Below are 22,049 nucleotides of genomic sequence, written 5' to 3'. Positions count from 1 at the left end.
AGTACTGCAAGAAATGTTTAACTAATGTCATTCAAAGTGGGTAGTGTCATAATGAATAAGGCACTAGTAGGCAGGTGTAAGCACAAATAAGTAGCAGTAAACATATATAAGTACCAGTAAGCAAGTCTGAGTGTGCTTGTGCGGGTGTAAGCAGTGCCCAGCATTGGAAATGTATATAATTATGTAGATGCATGCGCATGTGTATGTAAAGATATATAATATATATATATATATATATATATATATATATATATATATATATATATATGAAGAATGAACGTTGTAACAATAAAGCATACAAAAATAATCAGAAGGGAATCAACAGCAACTTCAGTATTATTTAGTGCTGTCAGTGTATTTCATACCAAGATGGGCAGGGGTGAGCACTGCTACTCACACCACAGGCAGGATACTACCGGTGGGACTAACACTGCTGATCTGCTAAGTCTACTTTACAAATAATCACAGGGTAGTCCCTGGTGGGACTACCCAAAAATTGCTAGGATGGTTGGACCTCCGACCATTACACAAGCAAGGGCAGGTATGTTCAAGGACTAAATGGTGGGAGACCCTGATAATACATGGGTTGGGACAACATACATGTAGGGCCCCTAATGCTGGGGAGAGGGCAATGTGTGGAGGTGTGTCATGGCTGTGATAGCAACTGGAAAATGGATGGTTTGCGTGTATGTTGAACTCGGGTGTGGTGGAGGAACTATGGGTATGAAATTATGGATCCAGGCATGTCAGGGTTGGATGGCCTGGTTCTAATTGGACCACCTCATGGAGGTCAGTGAGTTCGTTATAAGTATATATGCATACACACATGCATACATCTATATGTATAAGTACATTCCCTGTAATACATTCATTCCTTTTGCAGATATAAATAAGCTGAAAGTACCCCTACCAACCTCGACAATAGATAGAATAATAGGTTGTGCATAATAGGGAAGGAACAAAACTGCTAAAATGAGGAAGTGTGTACAATGTCCGAAGTCAGTGCTGTTCTCAAAAAATCAAATGTGAGGACTTTCTCACACATGGAATCATTGCTGTGATCTGCCTGCTATGGAAATGCCAAAAACTAAACCGGTCCTATTTGTAAAATAATTCCGCTGAACTCGTACATTATTAGCTCCCATGTGTGACCACATAGTCATGCCTATTAATTTATTGTAGTGTCATGTTAGTGGGAATAATGATGTAATGAAGAATAGAGTCTAATCTTGAAATAAAGACATGTGTGTCCCAGGTGGGACAACCCACAAATTGCGAATAGTGTCCTATTGGTCACTCGTTTCACCAATGTTTGTGGACTAAAACTTTGGGACGTCTGAGGATACGTGGAATGAGTCAACCCATGGGATGGGTCTACAGGAGTAGGGAGTGGCCAATGTGTAGTGGTGTGGATACACCGTGTATCCAACTGGAGAATGGATGACTGCTGTGTTAGTGTAGTGTTGGGGTGGGTGTTTGGGGAAGTAGGAGTCATGGGTATATGGGTATATATGCAAATGAAACAGCACAGCAATAGTGTAGTGGTTAGAAACGAAATGAACTCCAAAAAAACCACTTAAAAACACAAAACAACAAGTGAAGTGGTAGGAAAAAGCTGGGAAATGAAGCTAAAAAAGAAGTAACGTTCCAATAACTTCAAACAAAATGTTTAATAAGGTAAGCGCTTTCGGTGGTGAAAATATCCCACCTTCATCAGACCAAAAAAAATCACAAAGTACTCCTTATATAATCATACCATCCAACTAATTAATAACATTTTGTTTGAAGTTATTGGAACGTTACTTCTTTTTTAGCTTAATCAGATTAGAGAGCATTAAGCACTTTGTTCTGCTGTGTCCATGAAAGTGCTGTTATCAGCTGAACTGTGTTTATTTGTTTGCTTGTTTGTTAACTGAGAATTTCCATCTGAGTACCACTCTTTCTCAGTTGATGCCTGGGTCAAAGTGGTGAAAGCAATGCAACTAGAGAACTGAAAATCTTCACAGACTAATACAATTTGTGATGAATAGGTTCTAAAGACTATTGAGGGACTATCGGGGGCCACATATATTTAGGCTGCAGAATATATTCAAGTATAACTGCATACTGAACAAAGTTTACAAATAAACAAGAAGGAAAATATTTGTGAAGGACTACCTATGAAGTTTTAGGAAAATATTTTTGCTTTTATTTCATTAGCCAGCTAATCCTTTTACAGCTGAGACATGTTACCCGATGAGTGTTCGGCTGTCATGCTAAATAAGTTGCCTCAGTTGTTACTAACAACAGGTGTAACTATGTGCCATAAACAGTCAAACTAAGCAGCCTGTGACAGTAGAAACCATGTCATGGAAACTGCTGTTAATATCTACAATGATAATGTGTGTCTGGACGAAGGTATGTAGCAGTAGACCTGTAACATGCGGTGTACCCCAAGGATTGGTCTTGGAGCCTCTACTGTTTGGGATATACTTTTCTGAGGTGCAAGCCAAAACCCATGGTCTGTGACTGACCAAGTTTGCAGATGACTGCAAGCTTGGTGCTGTCTTAAATTCCCAGAGTGATGTAAACATCCTCCAAGAGGGCCTTAAACAAACTAATGACTGGTGCCAGAAGAATGGTCTCAAACTGAATGCCAAGAAGTGCATCATTATCCCCTTTGGGCAAAATGTTATCCCCGCTATTTATCACATTAATAACAATGTACTAAGCATGCAATCAGTCATGAGTGACTTTGGCACCCAAGTTGATAGCAACCTGACTTTTGACAACCACATTACCTCCATTGTTTGGAAGGCTTTGTACATGGGCCACCTCATAAATAAAGGTATTTCATCCAGGAACAAGGAGGTTGTAATATCCCCTGTGGTCCTCCCTTATCGAGTACAATGCCCCCTTCAGCATGTACCTTGGTTTAGTGTAGTGGTTAGAGCATCCACCTAATGAACAGACATTCCTGTTCCGAATCCCACTACAGCACATACCATTTTCCATTGTTAGGAAGGCTTTGTAAATGGGCCACCTCATAAATAAAGGTATGTCATCCAGGAACAAGGAAGTTGTGATATCCCCTGTGGTCCTCCCTTATTGAGTACAATGCCCCCTCCAGCATGTACCTTGGCAAGCAAATGCAGCAGTTGGAGAGACCACACAGGTTCCTGTGCTGGAAAATCCAGGCTAAAAGCCCTGTCCCTCTACTCAGTCTCATACAGATTCCTCAGAGCTGACCTGTGTCTGGCATACAAGGACATTTCACACCCAGCCTTGATGGAGTTGCTGCATATCCATAAGAAACTTCACTCACACAACCCACACGCAAGGCATTCACCTAGTCTGCAACATTAATAGAACTTGTTGCATGATAGATTTGTGTCCCAAAGACTCCCCCGTCTGTGGAATAGACTCCCTCTCCATGTCAAACAGAGTATCTCTCTAATGTTCTTTAAGAGCAACCTGGATGACTGGATGGGAAACAGAAAATACACCCTGGGATCCCACCTGTGTCCCTGCTGGGCAGGGGAAACAGGTGCTGACTTTGAAGGAACATGTGCAAAATTCTTGGCTAGGCTTATAAGGGCCTCCAAGCCAGTAGCCCTGTATCATCATATGAACCTATGAACATAACTCAATTACTGAGTTAAAAACTGGTCCCTTATTTAAATATTATAGCACTGAGTATAGAGTTTCTCTGTGTGCCATAGTTAAATATTCCTTGAATTCAAGCAGGTGTATAAACTTGAGTAAGATATCCTTATGTATAAACAAAACAGACTGGGTTTCGAAGACAGAAAAACTCCACTCTTTATTGGCTAGTACAAGAGTGGAGTCTTTCTGTCTTTGAAACCCAGTCTGTTTTGTTTATTAGTTACCTTTTGACTGGTTCCTCATTTTTTGGTTATATCCTTATGTATGTTATAGAGATTACTTGAAGCAAATTTAATAACTAAGTGAGAATTGTTTCAGCTTAGAAAATTATGACAAGTACAGATTTGTCTGAATGCCACAAGCACCTAACAAGATAGGCAGGATGTATTTCCGACCATTTGCACAAAAGGCCAAGCTTCAGCTTTGTCCTGACTAATTTTGCTGTACACACTAAATTTCAGGACATCTTCACTTATTACTCCAATTAGCATTACTGAGATGATTACACTAGGTGGTGTATAATCCAAAGCTAATATTTAAAAATGTCAGTTATTTGGCATTGCATATTTTTTGTTTGTTTTTAATGCAAGTATTTAAGACAAGTATGTCTGTAGGTCTGAATTATCCATTCATTATTTTAGTTTATGTAAAGCTGGACTGAAATTAACAATCATGTCAGCTATGGTGAGACTAATAGAATACCCTTGTGGTACTCCAGTTGTTTCCAGTAATGAATACGGATTTGACTTGGCCGAACACAAAATTGAAGATATCCGGCAAACCTGAATATAGAGTATTGAGATATGTTGCAGGTCCCAGCTCTGAAGACTTTCAGTTTTATAGTAGCAAAAGCATGGCAAGAAATGAAACACAATGCTAATAGATTTATCTTGATTAAGTCTACCAGTGAAGAAATCAGCTAATCAGGAACGTTTCTGTCCTGTGACTATGGTGGAAATTGCATTGTAAAACACAAAAAATTTGTAACCAAAAAACACATACAAACAGGGATGTATACTTTAATGCTGGGATTAAAAATTCAACTGTTAGACACAACAATACCAGACAAAGGGTCTACAGACACGGATATACCACAATACTAATTTTCTTTGTTTAAAACTCAGATTTTATATATTGGTTAAACACTTTTGTCCACATCTTATAGGACATTATCAGAACCAATGTTAACATGCAATTATTACCTGTTTAAATGCACCTCACAGTACCATCTGGCCCCATACACAAAAAAACATAATTCACAAAGCAAATTTAATTAAAAAAAATGAGTATTCTGGGATTGTTTGTGGTTAACAAAAGAATTTATGAATATGTAATTGATGACTGCACTGATCCTACAAGTATTTTTGCAGGATTTTTGATAGAGGTGATGACAGTGTCATGGACAAATGTCAGTGAAGGTACACAAAAACCTAGTTTTGTGTAAAGAAATAACTGATCATTTTCCAGAGAGATGAGGGTGGTGTAAAAAAAAAGCTATATCAGAAGAAGAGAGTTTCAGGTACTCTAATGGGAAGTCATCAGTAACAAGTGAGATAGGTTTACTTTTTTAAGAAACTTCTACGCCTAGCTGACAAGGACTAACACAAACTACAAAAGAGGAAAGATACTAGAAAAGTTTCAGAACTCTCTTATTGTCTTCTTGGGTACTGGAGATGGCATTAATAAAAAAGTGAAATAATTGATTAGCAATATGCTGGAATCAAATATTAAAAAGCTGCCCTGGGATGACTGGCTCCATCTGTGCTGATAAGACCCTCTGGCATTTGGCAAAGAGGGTTAAGGATTGGAGGTAACTTTCCTGTGATACAAGGTTTGATTCCCTCAGCCTCTGCTTGTGTACTTTGTGACCTTGAGCATGTCACTTAACTAGACACTGCTTGGAGGCAATTAGGAATTTGGGTGAGGCTCCTTAATGGTTCCTTGGACTGTAAGCCTGGCAACAATCTTTGAATCTAAGGCAAGTAACACTTCTCTGGAACTGATTTACTCTGTTTAAGGAAGAAAGACTGTTTACTTTTATTTAGCATACCTTTGACTATATTAACATGTTTCTTGAACATTATATGGTTCTTTTTGGCTTGGCTTGATAATGCTTTTAAAGCCATTTTTCTGGGTTGTGAATTCTCTTTGCTTGTTATGTTCTCCATGGTATTGACTTGAATTTGGTAGATTTTCATCACATTATTGCAAAGTAGTCTGCTTAAGTACAACATATCTAAGTCAATATCAAGAAAATAACACTATAGCCAGGTAATATGTGTAAATACAGAAACAAATGTTGAACTAGACATCTTTGTGTTCCTGTAGATGGTATTCTGTTTTTTTTTTATTTTTTTCCATTTTTTCACTTTAAGCTGAAACCAATACACACAGCAGGAAAAAATAGCCAATAAATACACCAGTCATAGTCCTGCAACTCTGATATCAGTGGAGGAAAAATTACGCAGTCACGTGTGTTTTCTCCTTTACATACTTTATATATTTTTACCCAGGACCATAGAACCAAAAACTTTGATTACTGCAGTTATCAAAAGAAAATTTCAACTGATACTGAAATTGCTCAATGCTACCAGCACAGCATTGCCTTTAGACATTAGCTATAAGAGAATATTGTGAATTCTGTCTTTAAGGGAAGCATGAAGCGTGTAGGATATATCTGCTAGTTACTGTCAGGGTTTTTGTCATTGTTTGTCTTGACAGAAGGAGTGTGTCTCTCTAACAGGAATGAGACATATAAAGATGTTTCAAGATGAGTTATGGCAGTCCTCCTACCTCTTAGAGAGATCTATCACACCTATAAATGTTATATTCTAGCCTATGTATTTGGGAGTCTTTAATATGTATACAAAAGCCATGTTTCAAATTCAGCTAATATGCATTGTTAGTAATGAGACATACCTCTCTGAATGAAACTTAGTTTATTGCAGATGGTGCTTGCAGTAATAAGCTGTGTCAGGGCTAACCACTCAATGGCATACAAAATTTGCTCTAGGTGATATGATCGTGTTAACTAGTACCATCAAAACTGTGAATGTGCATTTGCTCATAATTAGTGAATTGAGGATCTAGCCTACTTAGGCCTATGTCAGGAACCCATGTTAATGATGGGAGCACACCTCTCTAAAGTTCAAATTTTTGTGAGACATTGCTAATGTTTTCTTAAACTTTTGGTCTATTCCTCCTAAAACTGAAAGTTATTTTGAGAAGTTCTAAGTTACCAGTACAAGGATTGAAAAAGTGTCTCTTTTTCCCATTATTATTATTATTATTATTATTATTATTAATTATCATTATTATTTTTTTAGTTTGTCTGTAACTCTGGAAGTAAAAGTTGAAAGTTGTGTTGAAAAGGTCTAAGTACCTCTACTGGCCAGTCAGTGTCTACCATAATTCCAGAAGCCCTGAGTCAAAAATGTATTGGCTGATCAGTTACCCAGACTGAGTTACCTGGGAGAAGTCTGCTTAGTTAAGGCTGGATGTAAATCAGTCAAACTGCTAAGAATGAACTAAGGATTACTACACTGAAAATAGGTTCACTGGCAGGTGATAGCTTGGAAGTGGTTGACATGATGGTAAGGAGGAGGAGGCTGGACATCCTGTGTAATCATGAGACAAGATGGAAAGCAGCGTAATAAATCCACTTGGTTTGGGATACAGAATCTACTACTCAGGGGAAGACAGACTACAAATGGTGTGGGAATTGTGTTGAGGGAGTCTTCTGAAGACAATGAGATGTGTCAAAAAAATTAGTGATAGACTCATGGCAAGCAGACCACAGTATGAAAATGGGATGGTATTCATAATCACATCCTATGCCCCATAGTATGATTATGTTAATGAGGAAAAGAATGCACTGAAGCAGAAGCTGCAGGACCTACTAGATAACTCAGGACAACATTAAATAGTATCAATAATGATGGGACCTAAATTGTCATATTGGTACAGGCAGAAAGGCATATGAGCACTGATTAATCCACATTGGTGAGGCAACAGAGATAAAGGAGAGGCCATTCTAGACTCCTGTCTGGCAAATGATTTGATGGTGGCCAATGCATGGCTGACTAGGACAGACAGTCAGAAGATCACATATAATAGTGGCCAACATGCAACTCAGGTAGACTTCCTTCAAATAAGAAAAAGACAATGAGGTAGAATCAGAGATTGCAAAGTCATCCCTAGTGAAACAGTCAGATAACAGCATACACATCTAGTGATTGCAATCTGTTGCAAGGATCTATGGTCAACAGACACTAGTCTGAAGATCTAACTGGAGTGAAAACAAAAGAGCCCAATGAAATACTTAAGGTTCTAGCACCTGAGAAAGAAGAGGAAATATGTGGAGTTGAAGGAGAATTACAGAATGATAGCTCATTTATATTCAAAAATGAGTATATAGACTGGACAGCCCAGCCAGCGTGCCTGTTGTAAATTGAGCATAAACCAATAGAATAATGTCCAGCCACTGAAGAACTATTGAGTGGTTGGACTTTCTATTGGAATATGCTGAGAAACAGTGCAAAATAGAAGAAAAATAAGATACATTCTCAAAAATAAAGAAACACAAACGTACCTGATTTTCCTTTTATTTCTGCACTTTCTCTCATAACATCCCAACAGAATAAAAAAAAACAGCAATGGAAATTATCCTTTCTCTGTTGCTTCTCCTGCACTGTACTGACGTACTGTGCAAGCATGGCAACGTAAGGCCCATATGCATGCCTGGTGCATCAGTAAACAAGGAAGAAGGAAGAGGAACATTATAGTGCTGTTATACAAAGACATAGAAAGGTAAGCAAATTCTTTCTTAAATAATGTTATTGTATAATAGCAATAACCCACATGTGGGTGTGGTTATATCAGGATTTACCCACACCCACTCATTGGTTATGCAAGAAAATTATGCCCAACAGGGTGTGTGTTATCGTGGAAATAATGCCCACCCAGGGGTGTTCTGAGGCAAGACATGGCCTCTGTACCCCTGGTAGGACATTACTTCCACAATAACATACACCATGGATGGCATTATTGTGCTTACAGAATGGGCAGTCTGTAAAAGTATTGTGTTTTACTTACTTATTTTTTTTTATTACTATATTATTTTTTATATATATTTGATGTGAAATAGTTCCTCCACCTAATGTTTCAAAGTTGCTGTAGTACATGTAAATGATGTTGGAGGAAACATTTTACATCCAAAATATATCATTTAAAAAAAATCTAGATATTTACTTTATATTTTGTTCCCTTACTCCAAAAATGTGTGTTTTGTTGCCAGTCACTGGGGATTGAAGTTACTAAATAATGACATTCATTTGACTTTCAGACTTTTTTCCTTCAGAAAAATTCATATTAAAACAAATCCTGTTATTTAAGCTACTTTGAAATTTTATACAAACAACATTTAAAATCTCTTCCTATTTTGAACCTTTGTTCCCCATTTATTTCAGGCTTTATCCACATTTCTTGAGCTAAAAGATCAAGAGGTATGGAAACCTCTTTACTACTGCTGCCACTGGTCCATCAATCTCACTCTCTCTCACTCTCATACACACAAACACTTGCACTTCAGAAAATGCATGCTATCACAAATCTTTTTATTCAAGCAATGTTGTGATTTTTATAATAGCAATATTTAAAATATATTCCTATTTTGAGCCTTTGTTCCTCCTTTATTTTAGACTTTATCCGGATATCTTCAGTTAAGAGCTGTAGAGGTAGGCAGAGCTCTTTACTGCTGCTGCTGTTTGTGCTCATATCTCTTCCACTCTTCACTCTCTTTCTCTCTCACTCACACAGACCTCGATTTCAAGCACACATATGCTCATACACAGACAGAAGTAGAAACACACACACACACACACACACAGAAACAAACACACACACACACACACACACACACACACACACACACACACACACACACACACACACACACACACACACACACACACACACACACACACACACACACACACTTTTCAGTTTCACTTAGTTTTTTTTTCACTTGCTAAACAGCAAAAGCACTGCTTAGTGAGTGGAAAATAATGAGTCGATCGATCCACTTTCACTTACATGCATGCATACACACACACAGCATAAACACACAAACATAATTTTCTTTTTTATATATATTTTACACTCACTGAACAGCAGAAGCACTGCTTAGTGAGCACAAAATAATGGCGGCTGTATTAGGTTATGTTCAGTTCAAGCTCAGCTGCAGCTTGATATGCTGCTGTGAAGATGCGGACTCATTTTTCAGCAGACATATCTGTAGAGTAACACCCTGCTGAAGAGCATTTGTTCTCAAATCAGTGTGCCAATCTACAGATCACCCATTGCCTAATGCTTAAGAATAAAATCATCTCAGAAACAGTATATGTGAAGACTATAAAACAGAAATGTAGCTGAGTCAAGTATGAAAGTAAGTTACTTAAGGAAAACTGATGGTGGCATGTTGAAGTCTAGGAAGTTACCAAAAGAATGAAAGAATACAGGAAAAGTAAGAAATAGCAAAAATAGACTAGGCTAAAAATAATATTTGTTGAACAAACAGGCTAAGAGACCAGCTGCAATAGAAAAGAGAAAAGCATCAAAACACTTTACCTGCTTCTGTAAAGTGACTTATCAAATGGTACAAAGAAACTATCAGTCTGCAAGGAAAAGAAGACAGATGAAAAAGATGTCATCAAGCACCATTTCTAAGGGATGCCATCAATAATCTACTCTCTAATTAGCAGGATTTCAAAGGCAGAGAAAACTCCACAGAAGCTATACTGCCTCCTAAACAGCCAACGATGAAAGAGAAAAAAGAACATACCCTAGCAAAAGTAAAAATAACACCAAGGAACAGGAAGCTGATGAAAACAGAGGGCTCAGATGAAGGCACGGCAGATATGATCAGGATGTTGGGTGCATTAGGGAAGAAATGGCTTCTGAGAGTACTCAAAAAGGTATGGAGAAAAAGATGGAAACCATATGACAGGAAAATAAGTATTCTACTGCCAGTGTAGAACACAGGGCACATTCACAACTTTGTACATTTCAGAGGTATCAAACTGCTGACACTGCATGAAAGTGCTAGAATGGGTGACTGACAAACAAATACACAGGGCAGTAGTTAATTATAGGAGAAAGAAAAGTTTAGATTCAGATGCAGATCCATCCCAACTGTCTGGATGTTGTCAGTGAGACATATGGTGGATAGGTTGGACATGAGAAAGAGCCCAGCCAGGCATTCCTTGACTTGAAGAAAGCATATGATAAGATCCTATGAAAGCTGATCTGGACAACCATGCAAGGAATCACTGAACAAGAACTTCAGCAAATCATTGAAGAATGGAATACAAAACTTAAGATGCATGGGATGAAACTGAGTACAGACATCACAACTGTCATGGCACCAAACAGAGAACTGAGAAGAAGCCAAAAACTGAGATGGAATGGAAAATAGCTTTGAGTATCTGAGAGGGATTAATAAGGAAAAGACAAGTCTGAAACAGGAAGTGAACACTAGAATCAAATGGAGCAGCAGCCAAATGGCACAGAGTGTCAGGTTAGTATTAGACAGGAGAATCCCTAAGAAGTTGAAGAGTAAGGTGTACAACATAGTGCTGTGAACAGTACTTATGTATGGCATAGAAACCTGGATGGATGGTTGTGACTGAAGTTTCCCTGTAATTGAAAAATAGCATGACATTGATCTCAGTGCATTATAAGTCAATTCTCATTACTGTATTATTGCTACAACTGAAATGAACTAGTTGCTAGAACATACACAACAATATAGCACAATTACCACAATGATTGTACTGCTTTACCAGGAAAAACAGCCTTTTATCTGTAACTTCCTTATTCACAGTACCTTAACATATTACTCCCAGTACTGCTATGGTTATAGTAACATATTCAGTAACCTGTATTATTCTCAGACATTGCACAGCTGTGGCTCTTCAGAAATGTGGCCTCTGATGTAATACTATCTGGCAGTCAGTCCTGGATTCAATAAACTCTGTGTAGGCTAAGTGTGAAACTTACATAGAGTTTACCTGTCTGCACAATGAGCAGCAGTGCTAATTGCATATGCATACCTGGCATCATGCTTACACAGATAGAGTGTTTTTTGTGGCCAACAACAGTATTCCTGGCCAGGAAACCATGTAAAGCAGAACAAACATCTTCAGACATGCACACATGTTTGCCTATGGGTGAAATAGTTCTGCGTGATAACATGGACAGCCACAATGACTATCAGGGTTTAATTTAATGCAATGAACATAGTTCTAACCCATTATAGTAACGTGTAGTCAGTGCAGAGTACAGTACGAACATACTTTGTGCATACTGAAATAATCCTTTGGTGGTGATCATTGAGGATACATAGACTGTATTATAAATACACTATTCTGGGAAGTGAGTGTATTAAAAAGAGCCACACACAGGATTAGTAGGAATGAAAAAAGAGGAAGAAGACAAGTGAAACATGATAATGTACACCAGATAAGGGCATGGCAGTGTATGTACACCACAAAGACAAGACAGTTGTAGCATGAACAGTAATCACATATGTACATAATACAGTACATACTGCTGTTTAAACCTGCTGTGTGGGTAAAGTCATATCATCACACAGTTACTGTATATTATTTGACTGTCAAACAAGGTCGCATATCAATGGAGATTATTGCTTGTGACGTAAGCACCCTGACTTAATCACTGGAGAGGACATTTATCGAGGATGGTATATACAATAGGGGTATGTCATATTGTGAAGATGTGCAAAATGAGTCGCTAGAATATGAATGCAATCTCAGCATAGGTCTCAACCAATCAGGACACATAGCAACTGGCTCCTGGACAGCAGCAGACAAGAAGCACACACAATCATGATCAAAATCATAATAATATCACAAGGAATCTGTGTCACTGACATAAAGTATGTGATTGTGACTTATTATACATGTACAACTGTAATAATTATTCAGTAATCTATAAGGGTAATCATGCATACTTTTCTCAAAAATTACCACTTTTGGAGGTATTAAGAGGGGCACTGTTACACCTGTAGTTTAAATTACATGCAATCCTGGCCAGTTCAGAGGACTGCATGACCAGTACATATATATACCACAATCCATATTTTAAAGAATGTAACCCATGCCATCTATGTTATCAATGAGCCACATATTTACTGGATGCATCACAGGACCGCATATCACACATGCATCTTGTATAACACCTTAAAGGGAGTCCTGCACTGTCAACCCCTAATGGTTATGCATCACAAAGAATACTTATGTATGAAAAAAAGATGTGTGGAAGCTCACTGTGGCAAAAGAGATACACTTGAGTAAATCATCCCTATTACATTTGTGGTGAGGTACATGCAAAGAGGTGCATTGTTTTCAATTATTGGTGTGATGGGGGTCTGAGAACAATGGCACTATAATGTTCTCTGATGTAGATGGCCTGCCCATACTCAGAAGTTGAGTTACATACAAGGATTTGTCATCAATGTAGTCACATGTTGGTGGAAGCTCTGGTTATTATCTACCTCAGTACACAGGTCACATACTACTTGGTCTGCTCATAGGGCTGTGCTGTCTACATTGTAATTAGCTGGTGTATTTACTTTCATAAAGGAACTAATCATGATTTTTTTTTATGTACTGTGTCACCGTGGCTCTGGCAAAAATCCTTTTTATGTGTTAATACTTTCTGCGTTATACCAATACCATTGTTGGATTCAATGATTCTCCACAATTTGCAGTCATACACAAAGCTGGGTAGACAAAGGATGTGTAAGTTTGTCTTGACTTCTGAGACTTAAATACTGAACAGGAAGGAGCCTAGTATATAATCCTGCGGTATGGACCTGGTCACTGGACTCTAGCTAGAGGTGACTTTATCCACTTTGACATTATGTGTCATGTATGTGATCCATTTGTCTATGTACTTGGTGACACTGGTGTTTATGCCCACTTGAGATAGTTCCTCTATACCTAAGTGGGGATTTGTTTCAAATGCCTTGGCCTGGTCACGTTACAATGGATGAAGGCCTTTTCCTCATGCATGCCCTTGGTGACCTTTGTGAAGACGCCAAACCGATTTAACAGACATGATGTACACTACACAAATCAACATGGGTTTGGTAAACAGTCAGGAGATTACCTGTGTCCTTTTTGATAAAGTCCATGATGACTTGTTGGTCTGCCTCACAGAAGAGGAGAGTCAGGAATATGAGTCTATATATCCCTGCACCAGGTGATATCCCTCCACCCCTATTCAGATGGATGACTGTTGCTGTACACCCTTCTGCAAGAACACAGGCTGTGTGGAGTCTGTGTTTAAGTAGGGATCCATGCTTTAAGTCATGCTATAGACAACCTGGGATGTTTTCAGGGCCCATTGATTCAGTATTTTAGCCTTAGAGAGTGCACAGATTAGCTGCTCTCCTGAGAAGATAAACTGAGTAATGTTTGCATGTATACTTTGGCTGATGTCCAGTGGTGGTAGGGGGTGACATGTGAGACAAACTGTCAGACAGCAGATTGTCTATTTTCTCTGGCTGAGTATGGCTGATGACATCCACAAACAGCTCTGTGCTTAGCTGTGTAGTCCCCTTAACATTTCACAGTTATTTAAATAAATGATTTGTGACAACACCTCCAAATACAATCTTGGTTATGCATGACATGCCAAATGTGGTACTGTTCACACAGTCATACAACTGTACCAGTGTCATATAATTACATCAGTTGCACAACATATGCCTATATGTGTTTCATGGGAAAGCTGTGTTAGAGCAGCCTGATGCCATATCAGGACACATTACAAATGAGCTGGTTGTGACTCATGCAAAACATTTACTGACACAAATGCTTGTAGTCCCACAATGATGATGTTGACTACCTCAATAATCCTTGTGAATAGCAGCACAATTCCACATACAATGAATTCCACAATGTTGCAATTTAATCAAAATGCGATATTTTTATGTATATCACAGCATTATATGTGGATGAAACAAGACTTATATGCCCATGTAAATCAGTATGACATTATATAAATTTATTTACAGGACTTTTAATGATGGTAGGTATACACATACACACCTGTGATATACTGCAAGTGCAAATGTGATGGTTGAATTAGAACTGCATAGAATGTTTATCTGCTCCACTGAAAAAAAACACGTGCCTTAGTAAGCCAACAATATACACAGCATCATCCCATACCAACAATTCTCAGGAGGCATATTACTACAGGTGTTATAGAAGGAGCATGTAATGAAATGGCAGCAGTGGCCATCAATATGTTACCTCACATCACAGATTGTAATACAGTCTTGCAGGCATACTGTACGTACACACCTCAACATAGCACACGTCAATAACAGCAACATTGATGTGAAATGTTCATAGGGTCATAGGTCATTACTAAGCTAATGGCCAACATCACATAAAATCATAGACATTAAAACATTTAAAGCAAACTCATCATATGTATATGATGGAAGATAGCAAGGCTATGTGTGTATCTGTGTATTTCTTACATCACATAGTGCCTCTTTCCACCTGTGCCATGCACCACCCTATGACCGAATTAGCAATCACATATCCAATGGTCTGTAAAATGGCTTATGGAAGGACTCCATTTCATTATATGTGTATGCATCTTTGACATAAGGACATCTCCCACTCCTCTGCAGTATGGATATCGTGGCCAGAGGGAAAAAGGGATTTTGGATTCATGGGGCTATATTAAAGAAACTCCTATGTGGTATTGAAATGAAAAGCAATTAAAAAGATCATACAATGACTGTAATGCACCACCAATGAAACACACACACACACACACACAGCAGTAGAGTGGAGCTGATTTGAACATTACACACGTGTAGGTACAGAAGCTGCACTCCATGCATTGCAATAGTAGCACCAGCACATATGTCTGACTTTAACACTGTCATGTTGCACTTTATGGAGTATGATAGGTTCATAGGTAGGTACTAGGCTATCTGCCCAAGGGCATTTATAAGCCTAGCCAGAGTGTGTCAGCTTTCGCCGCCCCATTGATTAATTAACTGATCCTCTGTCAAGCAGAGCCAATGAAGTGATCCCAGGGGTGTATTTTTTGTTACCCATTCACTCGTCAAGGTTTCTCTTGAAGAGTGTTAGTGAGGGGCTCTGCCTAATGTAGTTTAGAATTTTGTTCCAAAGCATTGGGAGTATATATCCTTCCAGCATGTTCTATTTATTGTTGTGGTGAGGTTTAGCTCACTAGAGCACATGGCTCGCAGTGACTTGGATTTCTTTAGGTGGAGCATGACCATCAATTCTGAATTGGACATGGCTTTGTAAGTCAGGCAGAGATCACCTCTGAGTAAGCGATAAGCCACTGAGTACAGCCGGATTTCTTTCAGTCGGGCTGCATAGGACATATGTTTGAGGCCAGTAATCCTCTTGGTGAGGTACTTTTGTGGTCTTTCCAGCTGTTGGAAGTGTCTTGTGAGGTACATCCCAAATGGGGCATTGTACTCTATGATGAGTCTGATGAGTAATGAGTACAGGGGCACTATAACCTCTTTATTTCTAGAAGCAAACCCTTTAGTAATTAGATGGGCCACATAGAAGGATTTCCTAACTCCTTTGGCAATATGATTGCCAAAGGAGAGATTACTATCTACCTGGGTCCCCAGATCTCTTATTTCCTCTTCTGTATTAAGGGGGCTGCCACGTATGTGGTAATTTGTGGGTGTTTTGTTTTTCACAAATGGGATGACTATGCATTTTTTGGCATTTAGCTTGAGGCCATGACTTTGACGCCAAGTGGCTGTCTTAGTAAGGCCCTTTTGGAGGATGTCATATCAGCTGGAGAGTCAATTATGGCTCCCAGTTTGCAGTCATCAGCGAACTTAGTTAGACATAGTCCTCCTGCGTTTGCCTGTACTTCTGAGAAGTATATGCCAAACAGTTAGGGGTCCCAGGACCGAGCCTTGCGGGACACCACTTGTAACTGGTTTAGAGTCAGACCTGGAGCCCGCTATTCTTACCGTGTGAGTTCTGTCTGTAAGCCAGTTGGCAACCCATCTTGTGACGTAGGGGTGTATGTTTAGGCTGGTGAGTTTTTTCTGTAATAACCAAGTGGGGAATAGTGTTGAAAGCTTTGGTGAGGTCAAGGTAGGCTGTGTGAACCACCTTTCCCTCGTCTATGGCCTTGGTGACTGTCTTGAAGAAGTCAACCAGGTTTAGTAGGCATGATCTGCCCTTAACAAAGACAAACTGGGTCAGGTTAAGTGTTTGGAGGTTCCCAATGCCTTTGCTAATGAGTTCCATGATGATGCGCTCCATAGCCTTGCACACCAGGCTAGTCAGGCTTATGGGGCAATAGTTACCAGGATCAGTTGTGACCACTCCTTTGTGGAGTGGAATAACCATTGCTGTGTGCCATTCTATGGCACCATTGCACGCTGAGAAGAACATGTTGGGAATGAGTGTTTGTTCTAACATGGTTTATCAAATGTAAATTAACTGAACACAAACACTCACATGTTGACCAGAGTGAGACTAGAACCCCTACCAAACTATCTACAGAACATAGTACTTAACACAAGTGCCAAAGCACAAGTCTAGCTTTTATAATGTTATCCAACACTTTATAGCTGATGACATCAGCAGTTTATTTTTGTGAGAAGAAGATGGTAGTAGAAGTGTCTTACAAGCTGTTCTAAAATGGTCTTTCAAATGTGAATTAACAGAACACAAACAAACACTCACAATTTGACCATAATGAGACCGGAACTCCAGCCTATTTACTAAACACAGTACTTAATGCAAGTACCACAAGACAAGTCTGATCTTTACACTGCTGCTGGACAATTTATAGTGGACAATATCATGACTGGATCTTTGAGAGAAGATGTTGGGAGGTCTGTAGGAAATGGATGTGTAGGCATGTATGACTGTCAAAATATTTGTTCTCCATGAGACTTGATTGCTGACAGTAGGATATGGACTCATGCTCATTTGACTACATACACATACACACACACACACACACACACACACACACACACACACACACACACACACACACACACACACGTTGACTGCAGTGAGATTAGAACTTAACACAACCACTGTGGCACAAGTTTAACTGTTATACTGCTGATGGACAGTTTATAGTGGATGAAATCATCAATGGATATTTGAGAAAAGATATTGGGAGACCTGTGTGAAATGGACATGCAGACATGTATGACTGCCAAAATATATGTTTTCCATGAAACTGGATTGCTGACTGTAGAATACAGACTATACAGACTCATGCTCTTCTGACTACACACACACACACACACACACACACACACACACACACACACACACACACACACACCAGTTGACTGCAGCTAAAATCCCTACCTATCTAGTTACACTAGTTAGAAAACCAATTACTTAATGAAAGTGACATGGCACAAGTCTGACTTTTACACTGCTGCTGGACAATTTATAGTGCACAACATCATCACTGGATGTTTGAAAGAAGATGTTGAGAGGTCTACATGGAATAGCTGGGTAGGCATCTATGACTGCCAAGATATTAGTTCTGCATGGGACTGAACTGATGTCTGTCTGACTATGTACACACACAGACATACATAGAGACATACACATAATGTGGCTGCTGTGGTAATTTATGATTGCACCTTACTTGACGTATACTTTTACCTTGTCATACTGGTCTTTACAGATGATGCCATCATCATTATATGATGTGGGTAACATATTCTGTTGTGAGAGTCGTGTGCAAAGTGATGATTTTGTATTTGCTGTGATGTGTCTAATGTGCAGGTATACTTTAAAAGACAGCTTCTCAAAAAAGATGCAAAAAGTTCTCAGAAATGCATATAGCAGAACTGAGACATATGCAGCTGTTTCTAAGTATTCTGTGTACATTACACAGCTATTGTTGCATAAAGGCACACACATGCCTTGTGATCAGCATGGATGTAACTGTGTATGTACATGTGTTCATATTTTGGAGAATTGATGTCTGCATTTATACACTTATAAGACAATCCTAATGCTTATTGTCAGTATAAAGGTTTAGATGATGTAAGAATGCAGATGTGCTATTTTTTATGTAGTGTAGTTGACATTTGGGAACTACTACTGACATATGAATTTTCAAATGCATGAGTGCAGGGCACACATAAGTCTGAGTAAATATGTGTTCAGTCAGTAACAAGTGTCTTCCCTTTGGTTGTGTTTTTACACAGATTATAGTGGGATGAAGAGTAACAGGGCAGTAAACATAGTAATTCATGCCAATCAGCTATTTTCATGGCACAGCCACCAGCTGGTTTGCTTGATCTATGGTAAGTGTTTACCCTTTTGAAATTTACATTTCAAAACAGTGTAAGAAACTTCTCTGTGTGGAAGATTTTCATATATATCTAGTTAATCACTGTATGTTAAACAGTGCAGATAATGGTATTAGAGGTAACGAACTTAAACTCATCCTAAGTCAAAAAAATAATAAAAAATATATAATTTGAAATATTACACAAAATTACTAAGTATTCAAAAGTAGTCCAAGCAGGGTAGGCAATCTGTTTCCAGTTGAAATTCCTTTAAGTACACAGACAAGTGATCCAAGTAAAACAAAAATAACAGTCATAGTTTCCTCACAAGCTTTCTAACTATATATATATATATATATATATATATATATATATATATATATATATATATATATATATATATATATACTTTTCATCAGGCAAGGGAGTGGTTTATAGTGCTGTAAAACAAAGTATTATTGGTATACATGTTAAATTCACATCCCTTCCCCCATCAGTGTGACATTCGAGCTGGTCCTGCCCTACTTAGTAGCTGTCATAATAATATAACTCTTATGTACTTTAAATAAAATTAATAATGATGTGGTACATCTTATTTAACCAGATTATTAAGTCTGTGATTTTATCCAAGGCAATAAACTACATGGCTGGAAATATATAAACCTTAAACCATATGGCAATCTAAAAATATATACATATACACTTTGCATGCTAAACATCCATTGTAAAACTCATATTCTGTTTCCATAACCCATTGTTAACAAAGATTGCTTTCATCCTTCTAGACTTCTTCAGGTCTGGTACAAGAACCCTAAAAACTTTCTGCAAAAATATTATTGTATAATTAGCTGGTATTGTTATTACACATCATTTTGAATAAAGTGGAACTGATTTAACGTGGTATTTAAAACCAACTGGAAGAATAATATAAAATAAAACTAGTCATGTAAACCATGTGGAAATTTCTTAAGTTCCAGTACACTTTTAAGTGAGCAGTAGTAGTTTAGTCCAGGCTTCCTTTTCTGTGTAAGTAATAAAGGATTTTCGACTGGAAACAGACTGCCTACCCTGCTTGGATTACTTTCGAATACTTAGTAATTCTGTATAATATTTCAAATTATTTATTTTTTATTATTTTTTTTACTTAGGGCAAGTTTAGGTTCAGTACTTCTACTACCATTATCTGATCTATTTAATATACAGCAATTAACTAGATATATATGAAAATCTTCCACACAGAGAAGTTTCTTACATTGTTTTGTTTTTGGACCCACTATACTTGTTTAGTGGGTTGTTTGAGACTTTGGGGATACCACAGAGATTACTTGCATTTTGAGATTTACATTTCATGACTACTACTTCAACTTGAGAAGTACTTATGCATATCGGCTGTGGTAGAGATAGCTGAGAGATACTATGGTGTTCATGGGTCTTTATCAATACAGCGGACCATCACTTTTTTCATCAGAAATGCCATTCCTTGGACTCCCCTCATGGGGGTCTGAGACCCCCCAACTAATTATATTTACCAACTCCGAGATTGCACTATAGTGAGGAAAGGGCAAATTTCCCTATCCTCACTGTACCGCAATCTCAGTATGAACAGTTCGACAAATGGCATGTTCAATGTAATTGCACTAAAAATGCCATTCACTGAACTGATTTTTTTTGATGAACTGATAGGGACCTGGAGTTCATAATTATATTGCAAATGTTGTGTCAGAAATTTTATGAACTGAAAGACTATTACTACTGCTTTTCCCATTTGCATGATATTAAACAATGAGCAAATGCAAGTCCCTGCTTCATTGAGAAAATTATGATAGTTCTAGTGGTTCACGTTCTTCCATGGAAACATGGTAAGTGGAGAGGTGCAGCAGTCAGAACTTTGGACAGTATTGTGTAAGAAAACACCTGTTGCCTAGCTGTCTTTGAGGTGTAACAACAGTAAGTTTTTTTTTTTTTAGCAGAAATGATAAAGTGTTCAAATCCAGCTCAATCTGATTTTTTAACATATTCATTCAGGATGTAATTAAATAATTACATGTGGTAATTTTTGCATTTGGAGGCAAGTGGAAGCCATGTACTCTCCAGCCAAGACCAAAATAGCTGGTCAAGAGGAGAAGGTCAAAACTTGCACCTCACCACATGGAACACATAGCCCTCCAAAACATACACCAGCACTGCCTTCACATAAAAACACAAACTGCACACCCACCTTCATGGAGGCTCTCAATAAAAATCTACCCAAACAGCAGAGACCTCCAAGGCAGAAACACATTCGACCACCACAACACAACACTAATCACGAGATACATAACTCTCCTAAACAGTGTGCAACTCAATCAAAGCCTCTAAGGCAAAACAGCATGCCCAACACACTAGTCATAGGTGACTCGATAGTGAGGAACACTGATGTCCCACTCACTAGGGTGAATAAGGAGAAAGTAACAGTCAGCTGCCTGTCAGGTACCAGGATCCACCACATAATGTATGCACTCAGGTCCCTCAACAACAGGTACAAATATGACTCTGTCATTGTACATGCGGGTATGAATGACCTGAGACTTACCTCCCTGGACTACATGAAAAGAGGCATGGAGGAGCTCTTGGATTATGTGCCCAGGTGGGTATCACCCTAGCCCTGAGCAGCATCCTACATCACCCAGAATGATATCACAGTACAAGCAGAAAATGATTAATTTCAACAATTGGCTGTTTCAGGTGTCATTCTAAGGGGATGCAGTATCTGTCTGCCTGGGATGACATGACTGACAGACCTCGATTCTTTGCCAGAGATGCCCTGCATCTGTCACCCCTGGGCTTCTGGATACTGGCCAAGGCTCTTGCCACCTGTATAGTGGCTTTTGTATGTGGAGCTCCAAAGACCAAATTACCACCATGACAGCTACAAACAAATGTAATCTGAGGGTCATGCTGTTCAATACTAGAAGTCTAAATCTCAAAATGCACTCACTTGAAGCACTCCTTAAAATGGTGAACATTGAAATTTGTGCTA

The sequence above is a fragment of the Protopterus annectens genome, chromosome 1.part2 (assembly GCF_019279795.1).
Source record: "Protopterus annectens isolate FY-2018-M chromosome 1.part2, PAN1.0, whole genome shotgun sequence".
Taxonomy (NCBI): Eukaryota; Metazoa; Chordata; order Ceratodontiformes; family Protopteridae; genus Protopterus; species Protopterus annectens.
This window is presented reverse-complemented; position numbering follows the sequence as displayed.